The sequence below is a fragment of the Amblyomma mixtum genome, chromosome 6, assembly GCF_055824585.1.
Source record: "Amblyomma mixtum isolate Tamu chromosome 6, ASM5582458v1, whole genome shotgun sequence".
NCBI lineage: Eukaryota > Metazoa > Arthropoda > Arachnida > Ixodida > Ixodidae > Amblyomma > Amblyomma mixtum.
The window spans coordinates 41,985,163-42,008,540 of NC_143017.1; positions in this window are offsets into that span (position 1 = coordinate 41,985,163).

Consider the following 23,378-nt stretch of genomic DNA (forward strand, 5'->3'; position numbering starts at 1 on the left):
TTAAGTTTCGCTACTCGAAGGCGGAAAATAAAATAAAGGGAGAGCGAAAGCCACTATAGCTACCCAGAGCCGGGGGAACGGGCCGGGAAGACTCCTCTGATCTTACGTGGGAAGCAGCGGTAAGGATGGGCAATAAGGATGAGATGTAAGGTTATCAGAAAACGGGTTACGGGAATTTGGACGGCAATGATGAAGCGATGAGTGAAGTGTAGATTGCACCGACTCAGCGACGTTGTGGGGAATCGCTGTGCGCACCTAGTGTTCACTACACGTCCATAGGCGTCCGACGAAAAAAGAAGCCAGCCTGCCTCTAAAAGTCAAGAATGCAAGATTGCTCCAAGCATGACGAGAGTAATTTGTGGTATAAAGTTGAAGCGCACAAGTAGACCAGGACGGTGAAAGAGACAAGAGACAAGAGACAAATGCTCGTTTGTGTCTAGTCTCTTTCACCGTCCTCGTCTCGTTGTGCGCTTCAACTTTATATCATGTCTCAGCAACACGCCCAACAACCACTTTGCTGTAATTTGTGGCATTCTGCTTTACATTCTTCATATTCATCACATTCTTCATCAGTTCTAGCTATCAGGTGTGCTTCCACAAGACTGGAAGATGGGTAACGTACCTCAATTCCCAAAAATAGGCACGCCATCGTGTAATACCTACCGCTCTATTTTTCTCACAAGCAAGTTTTTAAAACAGTTGGAACATGTTAATTATTTTCATATTATCAAATTTCCTGTGAGCCAATTTTTTTTCAACCTGACCAAGATGAATCCTTTAAAGCACTTTCCTGCGATTTACAGCTAGCCCTTTTTAATAACGGCGTTTGTTCATGCGTTGACTTAGACATTCCTGTTGACACGCACTTCCTTTTCTCGAAAAACTTTAAATAACTTAACCCCTTCACAGAATACTTCTAAAACTTTCCCGCCTAAGTTTTAATCCTTCAGTAATAGAATGGCTTCGTTTCAGCGGTATGGGCCCTCATCTGCCTAACCGCTCTTTAACTTTATAAAAAATACAAAACCGTGCTATCGGCTTCATTTATTGAAATTGTCCATATTACACTAGTGTCTTCTCAAAATCTAGAGCCTCCTTGCCACATCTTGAAGCACGAAGTAAAATGTTTCAATTACGCCTATTTCATAAGGTTTATTATTCACCTTCAGAAGCATCAGCCATATTAACAGCACACCGGCTCTAAAGCTGAACTGAGCGCCAGAAAACCTTCCGCTGTCCCTCTTCATGAACGACTGCTCATTGCCTATCGTGCGTTGTTAAATAATTTCGGGAGTGGAACTGTCTGCAGCCGGAAGACATACAACTGATGAGCCCTATTCAATTCAAGAAGAAAATCGACGCCATCACCTTTTGACTGCCATGGCCATCCCTAATGCAATGCTGTTTAACCAGGAGCTTTCAGGTACAATGAAAAGCATGCAACTGTACTCTGTTCATGGGTGCACTAGGACCACCATATGGAGAGAAATATTAATTTAATGGAAAGAAAGAAGTCTGCCGGCTTTAAGGTGACCCTGACCTGCTGCTCAACATTTGGAAAGAGGGAAAGGGGAAGTGAACGCTGACTTTGAGTGTGAATGGAGGACGATGATGTCATAATACGATGATTAGCTTGGGGTGGTCTGGGTAATAGAGAAGACCTCGCATACTGTGGGTGGCACTCATCTCGCGAACAGCCCGCAGGGGCGTCTGCAACATGCAGACGTCGGTGAGCTGCGGCATCACGGGTTCCCGACCATCCGCAGGGACATCCCCGCAGGGGGATGATGGTGAGCAATGCGTCACCACGAACCCGAGTACCCGCACTTAGCCATGCATGGTTCAGCCGTGTCCGGGAACAAGGAAATCCTTGTGGCTGAACCGATGCCGAGCTTTTGGATCCTTGAGGCCCCTCGGCGGAGGCAACACACCATTTTACTCCCCGCTTCCTGGAGACGACACCTTCAGCCTAACCCGACAAGAGGAAATCGGCAGTCGCCTTTTCCTGTCCTTTCCTTCTACGTCGAGTTGACATCCACCGAAAGTCGCCACGGCATACAGTCTTCGGCTTTCACCTCTCAGCACTTTAGTTGCGAAAGTGTCCTCAAAATTTTTTTCATTTCGGCGTGAACGTTTCCAAAATTACCGTGGGAAAAACTCTGCGGGTGCGAAATTTTACAATTTGGTACCCGCGTCGGAAACACAGTTATCCACATTTCGGAATCTACAACTGTAACAATGTTTAAAGGTAACGGAGTCCACGTTTGTAGAAATATTTTTCTGTAACACAGGAAACGTAGTCTGTTAAACACTGTTGGAGACACACATTAGCATGCTGTCTAATTTGCCGAGTGAGGTTCGTGCTCAAGAAGACCAGCTGAGAAGTTTTATTTAATAATATTACACACAAAAAGTTTTAGAAGGCCAACTGCAATTTTTAACTATACACGTTATGCTCTAGAAGAACTGCAGATTGGGCTAGTTGGTGTAGATTCATAGTGATGGTTCAACAGCGCAAACACACACAGACCAAGAAGGATCAAACATCATCTTGGTTATACACAGGCACCACGCGCTCATTAAAGGTGCACTGGAGAGGAATCTGAACTCGTCTTTTAGCCGCGGGAACTCAATCTGCACGTTCCGAGCATTCTTAGAAACTTCGATTTATGGCCGTGTGGCTGATTTTCCTAATTAAATTGAATTAACGTCCGGCTCCCGCCTTTTTTTTTAATTCTCCCTCGTACGGTGGGCGCAGTCGACCAATGCGTGGAGTGCCTTTCAGCCAGTCCCGCGGCGGCTTGCCGCTCTGCCATCGGCGGAGTAATACGTAGTAGTCCGTAGAAGCAAATAGTCCGCGCGTATTTTTATTTCTGCGGGCTTATTTTGCGGCTATATATTATCTGCGAATGAAACGATTTATTCACGGAAACCTAAAAATCAAAATAAAAAGAAAGCAAAGCGTCCACGGAGCTGGCTGCAAGGCGCTCACGCGTTGGTCGACTCCGGCCCCCGTACGAGGGAGAATTAAAAAAAAAAGGCGGGAGCCGGACGTTAGTTCGTTTTAATTAGGACAATCATCCACGGAGGGCAATAAACCGAAGTTTCTCAGAACGCTCAGAATGTGTAGATCGAGTTCCCGCGGCAAAAAGACGAGTTCAGATTCCTCTTCAGTTCACCTTTAAGCTCAACACAAACACGCTACCGATGGTATCCGCAAGCCTGTGCCTACTTCTGCGAACGAAACTGGAAGTGATAACGAAAGAAAAGCTATGGTAGCTTTCTTACAATAGTTGGACACCTGATCAACGCCGTCAAAAGAATGACTTAGGCAGACGGATTGGGATCAAGATGGAAAAACATGGTCTTTACGGCAGCTGTTGTTAAATTTCGCTTCCGACGAAACAACTTTAGCTTTTGTAATTTTTTCATCTCGTGCCAGAAGTTCGATCAATAGGCGTTAAAATTTTTCTTGCATTTCTTAGTGCTTTCACTAATGCTTGGCATATAGCAGTGACCCCGAAATATTGAATGCGTTTATCCGTGAGATAACTAGGACGCTGAAGAACACTTCAAACTAGGCTAGAATTCAGTATTGAAATATTATTGAAAACACATCTTTAAATGAGCAATCTCGTGACTGATGACCTTGGCCCTAAAAAATTTTCTCCAGTTCTTATGGCATCGTTATCATCATCAGCCTGACTATGTCCACGGCAGAACCAAGGCCTCTCCATATCTATTTAAGTAGCCCTTTTCTGCGGCTGGTGCGTTCACCTTATCACAGCTAACGTCTTAATCTCATCCACTAACTTGACTTTTTGTGGTCCTCTGCTACGCATACCTTCTCTTCGTATCATGTCCTTGACCCTAAACGACCATCGATTATCTTGCATTCGCATTATATGCCCTGCCTCAAGCCTATTTCTTCTTCATTTCGACTACGATGATGTTAATGCGCACGAATTTTCTAACCAACTATGCCATCTTCCTGCCTCTTAACACAGAGCCATCATTTTCCTTCCCATAGCTCGGTGCCTTGTCCTTTACTTGAGCTGAACCCTTTTCAATAGCCTGAACGTTTCTGCCCCATAGTTGAGTACCGAATAATATACAGCTGTTATATAGCCAGAGATTCTTAGCCCCCTCCGCTGCGTCCAAGGTCGCACCTTTGTTTACGTTGGTCGGCAGCTCCGCAGCCTCTGGGGACTGAGCGCCGAGGGATAATGGTTGTAGTTATACAAGAGGAGATCAAAAAGTTCCTCAACTTGGCTATAACCAAATACCGGACAGTGATCGCTGTATACATTTTGTTTAGGTTACTCCTGCAGCCAAGCAGCGTCTGAACATCTAGCCTTCCATTTCGTTACTTAGTCTGCGTCAGACAGTCAAGAACGACGTCCTCACACGATTTCATACTGGACTGCAGGAGCGTGATAAAAGTTTTGTGCAAAGAAGGAAATTCTGCCTAAGAATTCCATAGCACGATGGTGAATGTGTATGGCACTGAATGCCCTTCGTATGCTACAGTGACTCGGGGGTTCATTGAGTTTAAACGTCGTCGTGTGCACGTGGAAGGCAACCAAAAGCCAGGCCGGCAAACCACATCAACCAATTCGGCCATTCAGCCTCAGCCGAGAGCCTTATCGAAAATAATCACCGAATCAAGGTGTCCGAAACTGCCGCAGGGTTGTATATTTCTTATAGCAGTGCTTTCACTACAATCCATAGTGTTTTGTGTAGGTCGAAGGTCTCGGCACGATAGGTGGCAAAGAATCTCTCTGCGCAAGATCGACACGTCCATGGGTGTTCATCAAGGGAACGTTTGCAAATCTATTCAAGCGAGCCAGAAAATTTTCTCTCCCCCCTTGTGACTGGGGTTGAGACGTGGGAAGGTGTTATGCACGCTTAGGGAGGAAAATGATGGCGACAGGTATTTTTGACGGAAAGGATCCTGTTCATTGAGTACCTTGAAAGCAGCAGGACAGTAATAGGCTAATATTCTCCGAAAACTGCATGAAGCCATCGTGGAAAAACACCGAGGATTGGTGACAAGCGATGCACACCTCTTGCACGACAACGCCCCGCTTCACAGGTGTCGTGCTGCCCAGGCTGCCATTCGAGAGAGTGGCTTCCAAAAGCTGAACCACACACCCAACAATCGTGATCTGGCCTCGAATGACTTTGATATACTTCCGAATTTAAAGAACCAATTCCAGGCAACAATGTTCGATGACTGTCACTCGCTTCAAACTTCTACGAAAGAGTGCCTTGAAAAAGAATTTCTACAAGTTATCAAAAGCCTTTCATGAAAACGGGAGAAGGGCAGTAGCTTCAGGGAAGATTGTCTTGGAAAATAATTTTTGGTCGAGTTTTTTCATCAAGGTTGAGTTTTTTTCATAAATGAAGCCTCGTAAATAAAAATACATACTTAATTATAGTCGGTATAGTCTTCTATTTGCCGTTCATAGCCCTGTAATTTGTTAGATTTCCCAATGCACAATTAAAAAAAGTGACCTTCACCTTAAGCTTCGGGAAGCAGCAGACAGAAATCTTATACAGATCCTGCACCTCTCCGGCTCTGTGGTAACTACGATGAATTGTTGTACCCTTACGTACCCTGAATGTTGTACCCTTTCGTACCCTGAATGTTGTACCTTGAATGAATTGATGAATTGTTGTACCCAGGAAGATATTGACCCTTAAGCGGAACCGTACAGATTCACGACATGTTGCCCACATCGGCAAGTCTACGGCAGATAAAGTTAGAACTATCGAGCACTAGGGTCGCCGACAGCAACAAAATACGACGCCCACAACAATAGCCTTATTGTGTGTTCTTATCTTCTAACTTTTCTGGGCTACTCAAATACGCACTGGGCCGATTCCTCTCGCTTAGATTTTCATGACCAGGAAACCAATGCCTACTCTGTTTTCTGTTGGTACACGATGCTTTCGTTATATTCTGAGCGGATCTTAGCTGTGGTGCATGCAAAAGAAAGGGCGGCAGGGAGACAAATATCGGCACCTAATGCCCGTACTCGCAGCATAGCAAGTATAGCAAGTTTTTTACAACCTGCGCTTCCAATTTTTACATCCTGCGCTTCCAATCTATGCGATGAATTGATATCTCCTCCGTCTAGATCACGTTCACAAGGTTGGTATAACGTCGCACGAAACAAAAGCTTGTTCTCGGTCGTTCATTCCCCGTACATCAGCAGATTGGAACCACCTTCCCGGATCGACAGCCTGCATTCAAGACATCCTGCGCTTCCGTAACAATTTAGCTAACATTGTATACTAAGGCTGACAACAAATGTACTTATCATTCTCCATTTCCTTTGTTTACTTTAGTTTCCTTTGTTTGTTCTCTTACCTTGCACTTACATATTATGCTTACTTCTTTTACTGAATTATATAACCAGGAACATGACGCTTGTATGTTGAATTTTTGTTTTTGTTCTCTTTCTATAATTTGTAACCACTCCCTTCTGAAATGCCTTTGGCCCTGAGGGTATCAATAATAAATAAATAATAATAAATAAATAAATATAGGGCAGCGACACGAAGGACACTTCAAGCATTGTTAAAGCTGGTTTCTAAGTGCACGAAAAAAGAAAAAGTGCTTCCGAATCTCTAGGAAAATAGATTGAATTGCTTGTCATACTCCTTCGAGAGAAATTTGTTCACAGGGGTCAGATATTATACAAAATAATGGAAAGAGCAATTGGATTGTCTACTGTTAGAGCTAGTGACTTCAGGAAGAAAAGATTATTCGCACTTTGTTTTGTAAACCGGGCTGCTCACTATTCATAACAAAGGAGGCATGCCAACGCATTCAGCCATTGATATTATATTGTGAGCCTTGTTTGGTGTCTTGAAGCGGCTTATATTCATGATGCACTTTTAGCGCGAGATGAGCACCAAAAAAAATCGAAAACAGAAGCAAAGAATAGATCATGAACTCAAAATTATTTCAGACAACATAATAAAAAAAACAAGAGTTCTCATTTGCTGAGGAAAGGAATTTTGATCTAAAAGTCTGATTAAATTTTCTCCGGAAGAAGTTTTAGGTGTAATACAAAAAAAAAATACAGATTAACTTTCATCATTTAAGGCACTTGAAAGGAGGAAGGCGCTTGGAACTCAATAAAAGTGTGACTCCTAAAGAACTACGAGGCGTAAAATGATTCAGCAAGCCAAGTGCTCATCCATGGGCGAATAATTTGACCTCTAGAAACTGTTCCAGATAGCGACAGTGCGAGGAAAAAAACATATACAACTTTGTTCGTGCAAAATATGGCTATAAGAAATCCAAAGGGCAGGGTCGAGTGCTTGTAGTAGTCCGCGGAATTAAATATCGGAACGGATAATGTCCTACCATGTCGTTTAGTAACAACGAAAAGAAGTTAAAACGCGTTTTTTCCGATATTTTTGGCGCTGTATATCATGGGCGTTCATTAATTGGGAAGGAGAATTGCATGTCGAAACTTCGAGTATAGAAATCTCTTTGCTTTCCTCTGCACTTTTTCGAACTTCTTTGTAATAGATGTAGTGTACGAATCCCGAATTATACGCGCGTATTTAAAATTTCGCAAGATTAAAAAAAGGTAATCAAGAATTTTTTGCGTTAGATGGAGAATTTCGGAGCTGATGCCTCAAGAAGGGCACATTTGTAAATGCTATTGTATAAATACCGTTAATAAGTATGTTTCAAGATAGGTCACCTGTTTTTCCAAACCAAACTACTAATTTAAATCATATCCCTTTTAACGGGCTGCTGCTACAGATAGAGCAGCGAATTGGAAGGATCGGGTACCAATTTGAAACGACCAATAGATCTTTGAGAAGAAAAGACCAGTGAATAATTCGGCAATTACAGGTTCTTAATAAACTTAAGCTGCTAAAAAGATTCTTTTTTATTTAATTATCTCCACTTGCTCTTCGTGCTCAGTTGCTAAAAAAGCCACGCTCGTTGTTCTACGCCTATACTCGTAAGTCGCTATTCTAGAGCGGGTGCCTTCTTTCAGGGAGAACCACCTGCGCAAGCCGTATAAAAAGGACGGTAGGCTGAAATCCTCCCCCTTATCGAGCAGTCGAGATGGTTCAAAATGACGGGCGAAGCCTTCAGCTTCGCCCTATTGAACGAGATGTGTCCCACGTTTGAAGCTCTTAAGCTACCCGGGGTTTTGGAATACAGATGCAGAGGCAGTGTTTTATGCAATGCGGCATAAAGATGACGAAATAAGAATAGACTAGCACCCGATTTCATCTCTGGAGCTCCTGCGGGAGTGCATGAGAAAATGAACAACAAATTACTACACAAGATGCTTTCTGTGGAAAGCCATTAGCGAGTGAAAGGAGTTTACGCAGAAGAGTATCATCGTCCTCCTGAACCAGTTGTCGGGTGCATGTAAACGCGGTCTGGTCGAGCAAAATACGCGGCAGAGCGAGTCGAGTTAACTCGCCTGACCCGCCTTTCTAAAACCATAGAGTCGAATTGTCAGGTTAGCGGGACGGGAGAGGATGAATGGGAACCTGTTTTTCGTCTGAGCCGTCGCGCCTCCGAGACCATGGAGGAAAAAAAAACTGAGGAGGGGGGTCAGGCGACAGCCTTGAAGCCTAGTCTTAACAAGTAAACATATAGTAAAAATAAGAGACTCGCTAAAATCGAGTTCATGGAAACACGTAGTCGTCGAGTTGGGATGACCTTGCACAACTCGATCCCCTGACTCGACCCTCCGCCGCCGGGTTCATGTAAACGCCGCTTATGCTCACTTGAGACGACACGACTGAAAAAAAACTAGAAAAATGACCGGAAAAAAACGTCACGACGTGCTATAACAAATAACAGAACACTCGATTCGCCTCGAGCCTTTTACGCTCTCAGTAAAGTCCACGAACGACTAGAGTAAAGGATACCTTGTTTACAACTATGACGTTGTCAGCACCGACTCAGCAAGCAACTTTAAAAAGAGGTGCACACTTTTTGAGGTCCAGTGAAACCACTGGAATGCAGCAAAATTGATCTTCATGCCAAATGGACAAGGTAAAAATGCCTGTGGTGGAAACAATCAGGGGTCTAGAGAAGCATGAAGTCACGCTGCATCATCTGCGACGGAATGCTGCAGCTCCCATCAAGTCAGTGTCTGAAATGGTACAAGCATACACATAAGCTTAAAAACTAAATCCTTGGTGAGGTGACAAATCTTCCTATGCGCCTTATTCAGGACTATTTTTATAGATTTTTTTTGTAAAAACTAACAGATACGTCGGTGTGGCCTGTTGAGCTGGATTGTGCAGCAAGGCGGGTATTGTGTGACTCATATAGATCAAAATTATGGGGTTTAATATTCTATGTTAACAACAGGCTTTTTGTGTTTGATTTTAGGGAGCAAAGTTATATTGTGAAATTGATTGCCGCGAGCACCAAAAGTCAGATCTATTTTAAAATTTTCCAAGTTGGGAATGTGGCTTGAAATATCGAAGGTGAAAAACACGCATTCTTTGTTGAGTTCACTTTTCAGCATTACCTAATTATATAATGGCGCTGATGCGCATCGTATCGTCCCTGAAATCAAGTTAACTTCTCCTATATTATCAAATATTGTAACAGCGCTTGTATTTGATGCATATTAAGTGCAAGTCACGCCAATATTTATATGTGTATGTGTGTTCTCAAAGTAGAAAAAATTGAAGTCAAAGTTTTTTACAAATTATTTTTGTAAGTTGACAACGCACGTGTCTTTCCGGCAATAAAGTGCACTTTCAAACGTGACGGTATCCTTCTAGGCTGTCCAAAATAACTATAAGTATCGAGATTGAGAACAGAAAACATAAACATATCTAAATTTTCTGATTTCTAGATTTCAAATTTTAGACTTAGAAGGTTTAAACATCGGTCAAGAAGTGCCATGTTTACCTTTTCTTTAAGCGACACCCATCCTAGGAGGCAAAATTATGCCCATGGGGTGATTAGGCTCTGTATGGAGTGTTGACTGAAAAATATCTCGACAGGTGGGTGAAAAAAAAATTATATTTTGCCGGTCCAAGCTTACGGTTTTGCGAATTGGGAAAAACCGGCCCGTCCATGAAGTTATTGCAATTTTTTTTGGGGGGGGGGGGAAATGAATTTTTTTTTTTTGCAAAAGACAGCTCGGGTAAGAACTTCGCGATTCATTTGGAGTATTATAATTTTAGTTCCAATTTAAAATTTCGATCAAACATGCCTGTTCGACCTCTTGTGGAAAGCACCTACACTCTTATATAGAACGTGAGTGGGGAAGGACAAGTGGTCGCTGCGAGACGGTTTGCTCGAACCAGCGCCTCCTCTTTCTACAATGCCTGCCGAATACGGCCGATCCTACCGTCCAAGCCCCGTCTCCTAGCCTCCTTTCCTGCTCTTGCCCGTCGGCTAGCCTTCACGCCTTCTCTCCGTCTGTGGGGGAGAGTGCCATCTAAGTCGCGGACGAAGACAATCGCTGAGACATTGTTTCTTTGTGAGAAAGATCTCTGCATCTCTCATTATCATCAGGCTGCCTGTCAGGTATGAACGCGCCACAGAGCGCGCCGTTCGTGGCGCTGCTCGCCGTGGCGCTGCTCATCGTGGAGCCGCTGCAGGCGCGTGTTTTGAAAGGAGCCACAGACAGTGCGGCGCAGCGGCGTTGGCGGTGCGACGGAAGGCTGTGGCAGCTTGTTAGAATCATTTTGATCTTTTAGCTACAACGCTGAAACACTCCGGGAGAGGCACTGAAATCGCCTGGCGGAACTATGAAATCAGAGGGTAGAGGTAGTCATAAGTTTTGCTATATTGGTTTGTGATTCAACCATGTTCAGCAACCAAAATGGGAAAATGAAATAAAGAAGGCATGGTAGATGTTCCCGAGTAGGCATTTTTCGAAAACTGCCAGGTAGCATTACCTTTCAAGTCGTGGCTCTACTTTCCTTGAGGAATGTATTAAATAAGAGTTTAAGGAAAGCGAAGGACGACTATTATCTGCACATTTTTCACAGCGATTGCCTCAGAAGGAGCGATGTAGTGTGGGAAAAGCTTAATGACATCACAAATAAAAACAAACAGAAATCAAGGATTGACAGCCTCGTTATCAATGATACAGAAATAAGCGGAATGAATATGGCTAATAATTTCAATGATTTGTTTATAGGGGTCGGCAGTAGCACATACTGCTCTGAAGTCGCCAGAAATATTCCAGATGTGCCAAATAGATTATTTTTCCGCCCCACTTCTGTATCGGAGGTGACAAGGCTTTTTCAAGGTATTAAGAACAGTAGAGCTCACGATGTAGATGAATTAGAAATCAAACCTATCAAGCATGTGATAGATGAAATGGCGCCGTTTTAACACACATTTACAACGTTTCTCTCTTAACTGGTGAAATTCCACTACATGTGCAAGTTGCTAGAGTAATAATAATGAACAAGGGAGGAGACAAAAATGAAATATCTAATTACAGCACATTTCCTATATTTCCAGTATTCTCGAAAGGTTTAGAAAAGGTAATTAATTCACGCATTCTGGATTTTGCTGAAAAATGCAATTTGATAACTGAGCATCAGTTTGGATTTAGGAAGTTTCGCTCGACAGAAGACGCCCTCTTAGTTCATAAGGAAACAGTGTTGGAAAATTCTGAAAAGAAATTGGCGACACTAGGGATATATATTGATTTCAGAAAAGCATTCGATTCTGTGAATCATCGTATACTTCTTTTACAAATTGGAGCGCTATGGATTGCGCGGAATCTCGCAGTATCTAATTCTATCCTACCTTTAGGGAAGACGTCGAGTTAAACCAGCTAAAATCGAGTGTAATCAGTATGTCGAGTTAAACCAACTAAAATCGAGTGTAAAACTAATAAAATACGGAGTTCCACAAGGCAGCATTCTTGGTCCTATTCTGTTTCTTTTTTATATTAATGATATTGTAAGAATTGCGGGCAACTGTAAGTACATAATTTACGCAGACGACTGCATGGTTCTGGTTTCTGGAAAGCACCTCAGATTAAATAGAAAGCAGATATGTCCTGCTGTAGACTCCAGGAATGGTGCCAAAACAATAGATTAATCTTGAATGAGAGTAAAACATTTTGCGTCTTATTCCGCACACCAGGAACATCAATTACACCTCCTGATACCTTTCACTTAGATCCCTATTGCATAAAAGCAGTGAAACATATAAAAACTCTAGGAAAAGTTTTCTCTGAGCATTTTTCATGGAACAAGCATATTAAAAGAATTTCATCAAAACTGAGCAAGGTTGTCGGTATCCTGAACCGAAGTTGCCGAATGCTTCCTGCTAATATGAAGAAACTTATTTACAATGCGCTTTTTAACTCTCAAATTTACTACTGCTGCTAAGTATGGGCAAATACCTCTATAACAAACATTAACAAGCTTCTACTACTAAAAAAGAAAGCTGTCCGGGCTATAGAGAATACGCCTAGGTTTGAGCATACACTACCTCTTTTCCGAAAGCACAGGATCATAACAGCGGAAAATATTTACGCATACAAACTGCTGTGTGCCTATAAAAAAACAGCTCAAGGTAGATCAAAAATTGTTTTAAATTTAGCAAACCTGAAAACAGTGACAACAACCTACTCTTTTAGGTACCCAACACTATGGTTTGTTCCTTTTTCACGGACTGGCTTTGGGGTTGAAGGGGTAATGTGTTCATTACCTTCTCTTTTGAAAGATATTGACTTTCAGCAGATAAATATTGATACAGCTCAGAAGTGGACGAAGAAGAAGTGCTTCGCCATCTCGCTGGTGACGAGGAAGAAGAAGTGGTTCGTCTTCTTGCTGGTGACCGCTCGGCAGACTGGAGCAGTTCTTGTGTCTCTGTGTGCTGTGTAATATTCGTGACAAATCTGGTGGAGGTGCGGGGTACGCTTCCAGACCCGCGTAGGCTACCGACCAATACGGATCTCACCCCAGTTCACCAGCGCCGCGGCCGCCGCCTCCGTGGAGCGTTCCCTGAATTTGGACTCCTTCCGGCTGCAACCAGGGCGACGCAACCCCGGCCTTCGGAGGCACCAGCTGCCATGGCAACTGAGACCACGCTCCCGGCGCACATCCTCTGTCATCAGCCACGAACACCCCCGTCGTTTCATGGCGACGTGTTCGAGGACGCCGAGGATTGGCTCGAGATATTCGAACGGGTTGCCCGTTACAACGGCTGGAGTGACAACCGTAAGCTCCACAATGTCTATTTTGCACTTGAAGAGTCGGCTCGGACATGGTTCGAAAAACATGAAGCTTCGTTTACGTCCTGGGAAGCTTTCTGCCGCAATCTTAAAGCCACTTTTCCGAATGCAGACCGTCGAGAGCGAGCAGAAGCTGCGTTACACTCGCGCAACCAGCGCCACAACGAGAGTGTACGCATGTACTACGAGGACATGACTCGCCTTTTTAAGCGCGCGGATCCCAACATGACAGAAGACAAGAAGCTTCGCCACCTCATGCGGGGTGTCAAGCAAGAGCTCTTCGCAGGACTCGTGCGCAGCCCACCAAGCACTGTGGCAGAGTTCCTCACCGAGGCGGCAACTATCGAGAAGACGCTGGAACAGCGAGCCCGCCAGTACAATCGCGACGTCAACACCTTCGGGCCTGATCCCATCTCCATGCCTCCCGGTATCGACGCGGCCTTTCTACGCGAGCTGGTCCGATCCGTCGTCAGAGAGGAACTGCAGGCCTTCCGTACGCCGTCCGAGACGCCATCTTTCACGCCACTGAGCGAAGTGATCCGGGACGAGGTGCGCCTGGCAGCACAACAGCACCAGATTTCCGAGGTTCCTCGCCAGCCTGATGCAAGGCCCACGTATGCGTCCGTCCTGCGCCAGGCCCCTGGGTACGACGTCACTGCCGCGACTCCAGCAGTGCTCTCGTCGAGCTCCCCTCGTGGTGACGCTCCGCCAGCCTATCAGCGGCCGCGAAAGAGTGAAGTGTGGCGTGCCCCGGATCGTCGGCCCCTCTGCTATCACTGTGGCGAGGCGGGTCACCTCTACAGGGCGTGCCCATACCGCCGCGTGGGCCTGCGTGGTTTCGCACCGGACGACCCGTGCCCTCAGAACGGGGAACGACCGCAGGAGATAGCATTCCATCTGTCGTCGCGCCAGAACCGCATCACGTCAGGCCACCAGGATGCTCGATCACCGTCGCCGCGACGCTACCGTTCTCCAAGCCCCCGTCAAGCCGCAGGCTACTCCGGACGCCGTTCTCCCAGTCCACGCCGGGAAAACTGATTCCAGCGGCCTCTGGAGGCAAGGCCGCTGATGCCGGGACTTGTGAAGATCCTCCTGCGCCACTACCACGCGACGATGTTTCTCCGGGAGCGAGTAGCGACAGCATCCGACGCGCTACCTCCGATTTGTGCGTCAAAATTGACGCAATCGACGTGACCGCTTTGCTGGATACTGGTGCCGACTATTCTGTCATGTGCCTGGCCCTTGCCGTACAACTGAAGAAAGTATTGACGGGGTGGTCGGGGCCTAGCATTCGCACTGCTGGGGGTCACCTGATTATCCCTGCCGGCAGGTGCACAGCCCGTGTCGATATCCGTGGTTTTGTGTACGTCGGCGAGTTTGTAGTCCTCCGTGAGTGTTCGAGGGACTTGATCCTCGGTCTTGACTTACTCCACACGAACGGTGCTGTCATTGACCTCCACGAATCACGGGTCACGTTCTCGACGAAACGGGCCGTGGCACGCACTGACACAGACGATTCACGGTTCACTGCTCTGCGACTTGTTGACGACGACGTAATGGTGCCACCCCGGTCCAGTGTGCTAGTTCTCGTGAGGAATGATTTATTCCACGACTACGAAGGTGTCGCTGATAGCCACGTACCCCTGCTGCTCGAGAAAGGAGTAGCCATCGCTCGCGGGCTCGTCCAACTACAAGACGGTTGTGCTAGTGTGCTCCTTACAAATTTTGCCAACGAGTTGCAGCACCTCGCCAAGGGCACGGCTGTCGCCTTCCTGCATGACTTCGCTGTGGTGCCTCAAGTGTGCGCCCTGGAGACAAGCCCTGAAGACCAGGCCCCACCATGCCCTGTCCTTCCGTCCGTCAGAATCAATCCCGATTTGGCGCCTGAGCAGAAGGCTCTTCTCTCGGCGCTTCTAACCGACTTCGCGGGTTGTTTTGCCACAAGCTCCAGGGTCGGTCGTACGCCTGTCGCAAAGCATCGCATTATCACCGACGAGACTACACCACCCGTATGCCAGCGCCCATACCGCGTTTCTTCGACGGAACGCGAAGCCATTAAAAGGCAAGTGGACGAAATGCTCGCCGACGATGTCATTCAACCGTCGACAAGTCCATGGGCGTCACCGGTAGTCCTCGTGAAAAAGAAAGACAACACCCTGAGATTTTGTGTCGATTACCGCAAACTGAACAACGTGACGAAAAAGGACGTTTACCCGCTCCCCAGGATTGATGATGCACTCGACAGACTACGTGATGCCAGGTTCTTTTCCTCCTTGGGTCTCAAAAGCGGCTACTGGCAGATAGAGGTGGACGAGCGAGACCGCGAGAAAACTGCTTTTGTGACGCCTGATGGTCTATACGAATTTAAGGTGCTCCCGTTTGGACTATGCTCAGCGCCGGCTACTTTCCAACGCATGATGGACACTGTCTTGTCTGGGCTCAAGTGGCAGACGTGCCTCGTATACCTGGACGATGTCGTCATTTTCTCGCCCACCTTCGAGCAACACTTGGAGCGGCTGCGCACAGTGCTCCGGGCGCTCCAATGTGCGCAACTTACGATCAAGCCCGAGAAATGCTATTTCGGTTTTGAGGAGCTTCGTTTCCTCGGCCATGTTGTCAGCGCGCGCGGTGTTCTCCCAGATCCCGACAAGACCGCTGCTGTCTCCAGTTTCCCGCGTCCCACTGACAAAAAGACCCTTCGACGTTTTTTGGGACTGTGCTCTTACTATCGACGATTCGTCCAAGATTTTTCCAAAATAGCTGAACCCTTAACAGCGCTGACCAGAGACGACACACCCTTCTTGTAGGGAAGCGACCAAGAGGAAGCTTTCGTGGAGCTCCGCCACCGCCTGCAACGTCCACCGATACTCGCCCATTTCGATGACGCCGCAGCAACTGACATACACACTGATGCTAGCAACGTAGGCCTTGGGGCGGTCCTGGTACATTGGCAGGATGGCGCCGAACGAGTCATCGCATACGCGAGCCGTACACTTTCGCGCTCGGAATGCAACTATTCAACGACTGAGAAAGAATGTCTTGCGGTAGTCTGGGCCATCAGTAAGTTCCGCCCATACCTATACGGAAGACCATTTCGCGTTGTCAGTGATCACCACTCGTTATGCTGGCTGGCCAGCCTCAAAGATCCATCTGGGCGGTTGGCGAGGTGGAGCCTCCGTTTGCAGGAGTACGACGTAACGGTCGTGTACAAGTCGGGGCGGAAGCACCAAGATGCGGATTGTTTATCACGCGCGCCAGTGGACCTTGCTTCCCCGGAAATCACTGAAGACTTCTCTTTCCTTGGTGCTGTTAGCGCAACCGATATGGCGCAGCTTCAAAGGGAAGACCCAGAGTTAGCGCCGCTCATCGCGTACCTGGAAGACTGCGACGGCCCCCGCATTCCTCGTGTTTTTCTTCGTGGACTCAAATCCTTCACTCTGCAGAACGGCGTCCTCTACAAGCGCAACTTTGAGAGCAACACTGCAACATTTCTGCTCGTAGTCCCGTCCGAGTTGCGACCTGATATCTTGAGCGCTTGCCACGACGAACCATCTGCAGGCCACCTGGGTGTCAGTCGTACCTTAGCGAGGATTCGGCAGAGGTACTACTGGCCAAGATTACTTCCATCAGTGCGGACATACGTCAAAACCTGTCGCGACTGCCAGCGCCGTAAGTCTCCTCCCTTCAAACCCGCAGGATTTCTTCATCCTATAGCGCCTCCGAAGACGCCTTTCCAACAAGTGGGAATGGACCTACTCGGCCCTTTCCCGAAGTCATCCACTGGAAAACGTTGGATTGCTGTCGCGACGGATTATTTGACGCGGTACGCTGAGACAACGGCGCTTGCAAACGGAACTGCTGTCGAAGTGGCTACGTTTTTTGTACACAACATCGTGCTGCGTCATGGCGCTCCTGCGGTTATAATTACTGACCGTGGAGCTGCTTTCACAGCTCGCTTGACTCAGGCAGTCCTAGATCTGACCCACACCAGCCATAGGCATACAACAGCGTACCACCCACAGACAAATGGTTTGGTAGAGCGCCTTAACAGAACCCTGGCCGACATGCTCTCCATGTATGTGGATGTGGAGCATAAAACATGGGACCAAATTCTCCCATACGTAACGTTCGCTTACAATACGGCCCTGCAAGAGACAACGCGGCTCACGCCCTTCCAGCTTGTCTTCGGTCGTCCAGTTGTTACTTCTTTGGATGCCATGTTGCCCGTCGACCCTCAGTGTGACCTAGAGCCAGATCTTGACGTCGCCACTTTCGTTCAGCGGGCTGAAGAAGCACGTCAACTGGCCAGGCAGCGAATACACCGTCAACAGCACGCCGACGCTGACCGCTACAATCTCGGACGGCGATTTGTTACGTACGAACCAGGCGACCATGTGTGGGTTTGAACACCAGTTCGTCGCCGTGGGTTGTCCGAAAAATTACTGCGCCGATACTTCGGACCTTACCGAGTTCTCCGCCGCATTAGCGACGTGACGTACGAAGTTTCACCGGCAACCCCAGGCCGCCCTTCGCGCAGACCACCGCATCCGGATGTTGTGCACGTCGTTCGTATGAAGCCGTACCACGACCGTCCTGCTGATTGTACTTGACGCTGAGTGCCGCCGGTTGTGTGTCGTGATAGCTGTGTCTCACTTTCCGTGTCTAACCCATTTTCCCATCTATGAAAGCGGCCCGCATCGAGGCGATGCTGCAGGGGAGGGAGCAATGATACAGCTCAGAAGTGGACGAAGAAGAAGTGCTTCGCCATCTCGCTTGTGACGAGGAAGAAGAAGTGGTTCGTCTTCTTGCTGGTGACCGCTCGGCAGACTGGAGCAGTTCTTGTGTCTCTGTGTGCTGTGTAATATTCGTGACAATATTACTACAATGATGCATAGGCACATAGCGAACCTGTTTGTGTAATGGTTATACTGCCTTCAGTTTTTTTTTGTTTTTTTGCAATGCAATGTTTCTTGCTCGCCTTATGTTGATAAATTTCTTTTTGCAAGTTTAGATAGGGCTTGTTGAAATTGCCTTCTAACGCGTGTTTTTGCTTTCGCCATGTCGCTGCTGCTGATGTAAAGGTGGCTGAGGCTTTGTCAAGCTGCGGAGACAGCAGCTTTTATTTCAGCCACCTCTTTTCGCTCACTTGTATCGAGTGGTGAAAATAAACATTATTATTATTATTATTATTATTATTATTATTATTATTATTATTGCAAGATAAGCTGTCATCGTTACGACAATTGGAAAAGGCTTTTCTCTATCCGTGAAAGCCTGAAGCTGCGATAGCTTTAAGTGATATGTGAACTCCTTTTGCGGAACGCACTGCACGGCGCAGCAGCTGACGCAAATCGTTTAGGACGTTCCGCCTGGTCCTGGCTACGATCAGGCTCTTATACAACGCTGCAAAACTAAAAAAAAAGCGCTTGAAGAAAAGGAGGCAGGTAAAACCGAAATCAAGTCACCGTAAAGGCCGAAGCACGAGGCAGCGTCACACCTACCGGCGTTATCGTTCGGCGCCGCAAGATGGGGCGATCAAACAGATGAGGCCGTACGAAGTGCAATTTAAGATGGGCATTAGGTGTATTTGTTTCGTCCGTTCTTGGGTTCCGCTCACGCGCGACAAGCTTTTTCCTCCTCGTGCGTAAAAAGGTGGTTGCGCTGCAATGCAAATTTCTTATGAGTGCAAATACGCCTAAATACAAGCAATAAACAAAAATTATATAAATGTAAATGACAATAAATTCAAAGAGTGGCAATGCTTATCGCAGTATGCAGATATGCTATTGCTACAAACAGTTGTAAATATGTGTAAATGAATGCACGTAAACGCGCCCTGGTTTTCTACACTCTCTGCAGCGAAGTTCGTCAGCTCCACATAAACGCGATTGAAATCTCCCACACTTCACACAAATCTCAAAGCAGCAGCCGTTCTGAACATAATTAACCCGTGCCATTTTACTGCTGCTGCGAGGACACCTCGTCAGCGTCGCGGACCACACCATTAACCCGCTCAAAACAAATTTGGGTAAACATGGTGCCACGAAACGAACTAACGTAACAGCTGTTCGTCTGGCAAGGAACGGCCTTAAGCGGCGCAAATGCCTATGCCAGCCACCACCCTCAAGTGATAGGCGGAGTGAACGCCAAGGCCCACCTCTGCAAACTGCGAGCAAAGCTGCCGCTGCAACCGATTCTCGTTGGAAAAAGCACCGCGCCGCGGATGAAGACAGAGCTAAACAAGAAGAGGTAGGAAGCAAAGAATCTGACAGACGCGTGGTGTAGGAGCAGGGCGGAACTATCACCAAAACGCCAACACTGCGCGACCATGCGCAAGCAGTCATGCAAGCAGTCCCACCTAGATTCCACCATCTTGGTAGCGCTGCGGCGCGGCAACCAACTGAAATGAGGCGTACCGACAGCTCCCATTGCGAAGCGGGCGATGCGGCTGGCATAGTAAAAATACAGGAGGCGCTGCTCGAACTATGTGCATCAGGTTCACAACGTTTCTTCCCGGCTGGTTCGTTTAAGTGCAATATAAGCCTCGATGCAATTTTTTTTTATAAGCAACATTTGTAACACACTTCGCCAGACGAATCTGCATTTTTTGACGATCTGTTTTCTAACGCCCACCATCGTGGGTGCCGCAAAACTTGTCTTCGCAGCTCAAGAAACTCATTTTTGAAACTTTCTAGTGCGCAACCTCAGCACCCTATATTCTTAAGAGTACAGGACATGATTTTTATCGCATTGCATAGAGCAAAAAGAAGCAATTTAAGCCTTTTTAGAGCCTGTTGCAGTAGATAATTTATTGTGGTGTCAAACAGCTCACCAGGAGACCGCCGTAAGTTGATTCCTGCTGAGACCAGCAGTTGATGAGAGCTAATTCGGTACTAGAGTAAGTTTAATTTCGCGTACAAGTTTAGCACTAAAAAAGCACAGCAACAAAACTGGAAAGTAATTTCCATACAGTGAATTCTTTCTCGATTTTGAATTCTCAGTACCGTGTTATGAACTCTGGTACATACTCTTGCCACATATCAGTTATGTTGTACAGATCCTGCAGTTTAGTCTACAGGATATATTGAACATATATATTTATACATTGTCTCTTCGTAGGTTGTGATCATGGAATGTGTTGCATGCCATATTTATCTACTGTAAATGGCGGATTTCGTTTATTTTTGTCCTGTTTTTGCACTTGTTATTAAGTATGATGACGTCTCGAATATCTTAATGCAAGTTGAAGTTATGCGCTACTCTGCTTCCTAGCTTCAACAGACAGGTGAGGCGGCTGCTCAAGCAGTACCATAAGCCGATTTTTCCTGCACATGTTGATGTCGATTTCCTGCAAATGGGTGGGGAGAAGAACTTAGTTAAATTGAAATTTTGAAACCAAAATATTCACCGTTCCAGGGAATATGACCACCCTTCGACTCTAAACAAGCTCTTGAGGAAAACGTTGGTAACAATAAAAAACACTCCGTATGGTCAATTACGCAAAGTGAACCTTGCTTTGGCATTTATCTTTTTGTGTAGAGCGTGTTTTGTGGCTCTATGCTTTCCTTGATATTTTTAAACAATTTTGACAAGGCCATGAGGGCGGGCTGCTTGCGAGAAAGCAAAAGTTTCCGCTTAGTTTGCGATGCGCTTGCTTCCATTGGCGTATATATCCCGGCAAACCAGATTCGCTGCAGCGGCGAATGCAATGGCGACTGTCAGTAAAGAGAGCACAGAGCGCAGGAGAACAAATGATGGCCGAAGCGAGAAATATTGACGCTGCGGTCAGAGGTTCGGGTGCGTGATGGCTTCATTGATCCCACCGCGTGCATCCAAGTGAAACAGCAAGAAGAATTGGAAGAAAATATTGCACCGAACTCCAACGTTGACGCGTGTCTTCCTGCGGGGGTCGTTACTTTTTAAGCGCTCCCTTGTCTGTGTATATCCCAGTAATTCCTGGCAGCTGCCATTAATTCTCAAACGCTGCAAGGGGCTGTTTAGACGATTAATAATTTCGGCAGAGTGTCTGCATTGATTTTTTTTTGCTGCGTGTTGTTTCTCAGTTCCTAAGTGAAAAGTTTCCGCATTAATCAAGGGACTGATTAGTTGCTCCTCTTCTATTGTTTGTTTTAAAGACTCTCAGAGGTTTGTTTGCTCTTTAATTTGACATAACACATTATACTTATTTAGTGCAAAGAAGCGGAAGTGCAACGCATTTTTTAATCAGGTCAAGTGCCCTCTTAGTCATGCGTGTTCAGCGGATGATTTAAAAAAATTTGAGGGGTTTGAATGTCAAGCTTTGTTATATTTTAGGTGATGTTATGTTTCGTTGAAAGAAGCTTTGGCAGAAGCATGTCATCGGCCGAAAACGAACATTGAAAACTTTACCAATAGCTTTAAACACTTTTGTAGCAGAAAGGAAATTATGTCATTTTCATTTTTTTTCTGTACACACCGCCTATGCCATTTTCGGTACCTTTTATCTCTTATAATCTAAAATAGTTGCGCATGCAACGAGTTTCCACTATGTAGTTTACTTGCTTTCTTGGCATTCTTAGTGTGGAAACACCGACTTGCGAAAGAAATTGGCATGCGCAGGTTAAAGTAGAGAAGCTAGGCTTATATTTGTGAGGAACATTGCCTCCTTTTGTAAAAAAGTGGCTGAGGCTTAGCTAAGGTTAAACCTAGTCAGATGCGAAGCATATTGATGGCTAGGCTTGGTAATACATGGCTTTCCTTGGTTGAATACTTGGTCATTTTAACACAACCACTAGAAGCCTTCGTCGTGGGGGAAGACAATGGCATGGCTACAGCGGAACGCCGACTAACCCCGAGACGCGCGTTGGGTGAGCGCCTGGATTGCCACGGAAGCCGCGTCCGCCTGCCCGGTGGAGCGAGCGTTTCACCTACACCGAGTGTGAACGCGCGTTCGAAATGCGAGGGAGTGTGACGTCACCGTACCACGTGATTCACACGGCGTGCAACCGCAGCGACGGCACAAGTTGGAGCCCCATCTCTCATCTGTCGTGACGTCATTGTGTCACGTTGTGTGACGTCACCATACCACGTGGTCTGCACGGCGTGCAACCGCAGCGACGGCACAAGTTGGAGCCCCGTCTCTCATCTGTCGTGACGTCATTGTGTCACGTGGTGTGACGTCACCATACCACGTGGTCTGCACGGCGTGCAACCGCAGCGACGGCACAAGTTGGAGCCCCGTCTCTCATCTGTCGTGACGTCATTGTGTCACGTGGTGTGACGTCACCATGCCACGTGGTCTGCACGGCGTGCAACCGCAGCGACGGCACGAGTTGGAGCCCCGTCTCTCATCTGTCGTGACGTCATTGTGTCACGTGGTGTGCACGGCGTGTAACCGTCACGAAGGGCTTGGGTTACCTATTGTAATATGCTTTGCATAAAACTCTTAATGCGGCATTTAAAAGGCACATGGGGCAATGTTATCTCCCGCTTCAATCGCTGAAAGAGATGCCACCCAGGCACCCATTCACTGCATGCAATAAAGGGGCGATGTTCTCGCAGCAAAAAAAAAAAAAAAAAAAAAACATCGCCATGACAGAGGCAATCACAATAAACCTAGAAACGCCATTTAAGTGCCTGTGGGTAATAAAATGTCAGTTGCGATGAAAACAGATTATTATATTTGCACGATGAACTTCGTACCGATCTGCGGGACTTCCTAAACTGTAGTAGCCTTGGCCATGAATGCTGCTTCATGGGTGCTTGTTCCATCTATTTGTCTAATAAACAATTTTACAATAACCGATATTTTGGAGAAGCCGGTGTTGCGCTGCAATATAATGAAACTTTAGAACTACGGCACATGCTGCTTTCAAAACCAACAATTACGCTGGTGAGACAACCTCTGAAAAAATTTAATTACCGAACCTTTTAAATAGTAACTGTATCTCGGAGGCACTTTTTTTAAATATTGATGTTCCGCTTGGCTACTTTAAGGGCCGATTTCGAATTTAATTTTTAAACCCAGAGTCCTTACGAGAGCTAAATACATGCCTCCACTTCCATATGCGCCCACTTTGAGCGCATGAGCGCAGAGTATCTTCAGGGGGTATGGCTTCGAATCACACTGCTGCCACCGGTTGCTATAGATGGCGTTGCAAGCGCTCCGAGGTCTTC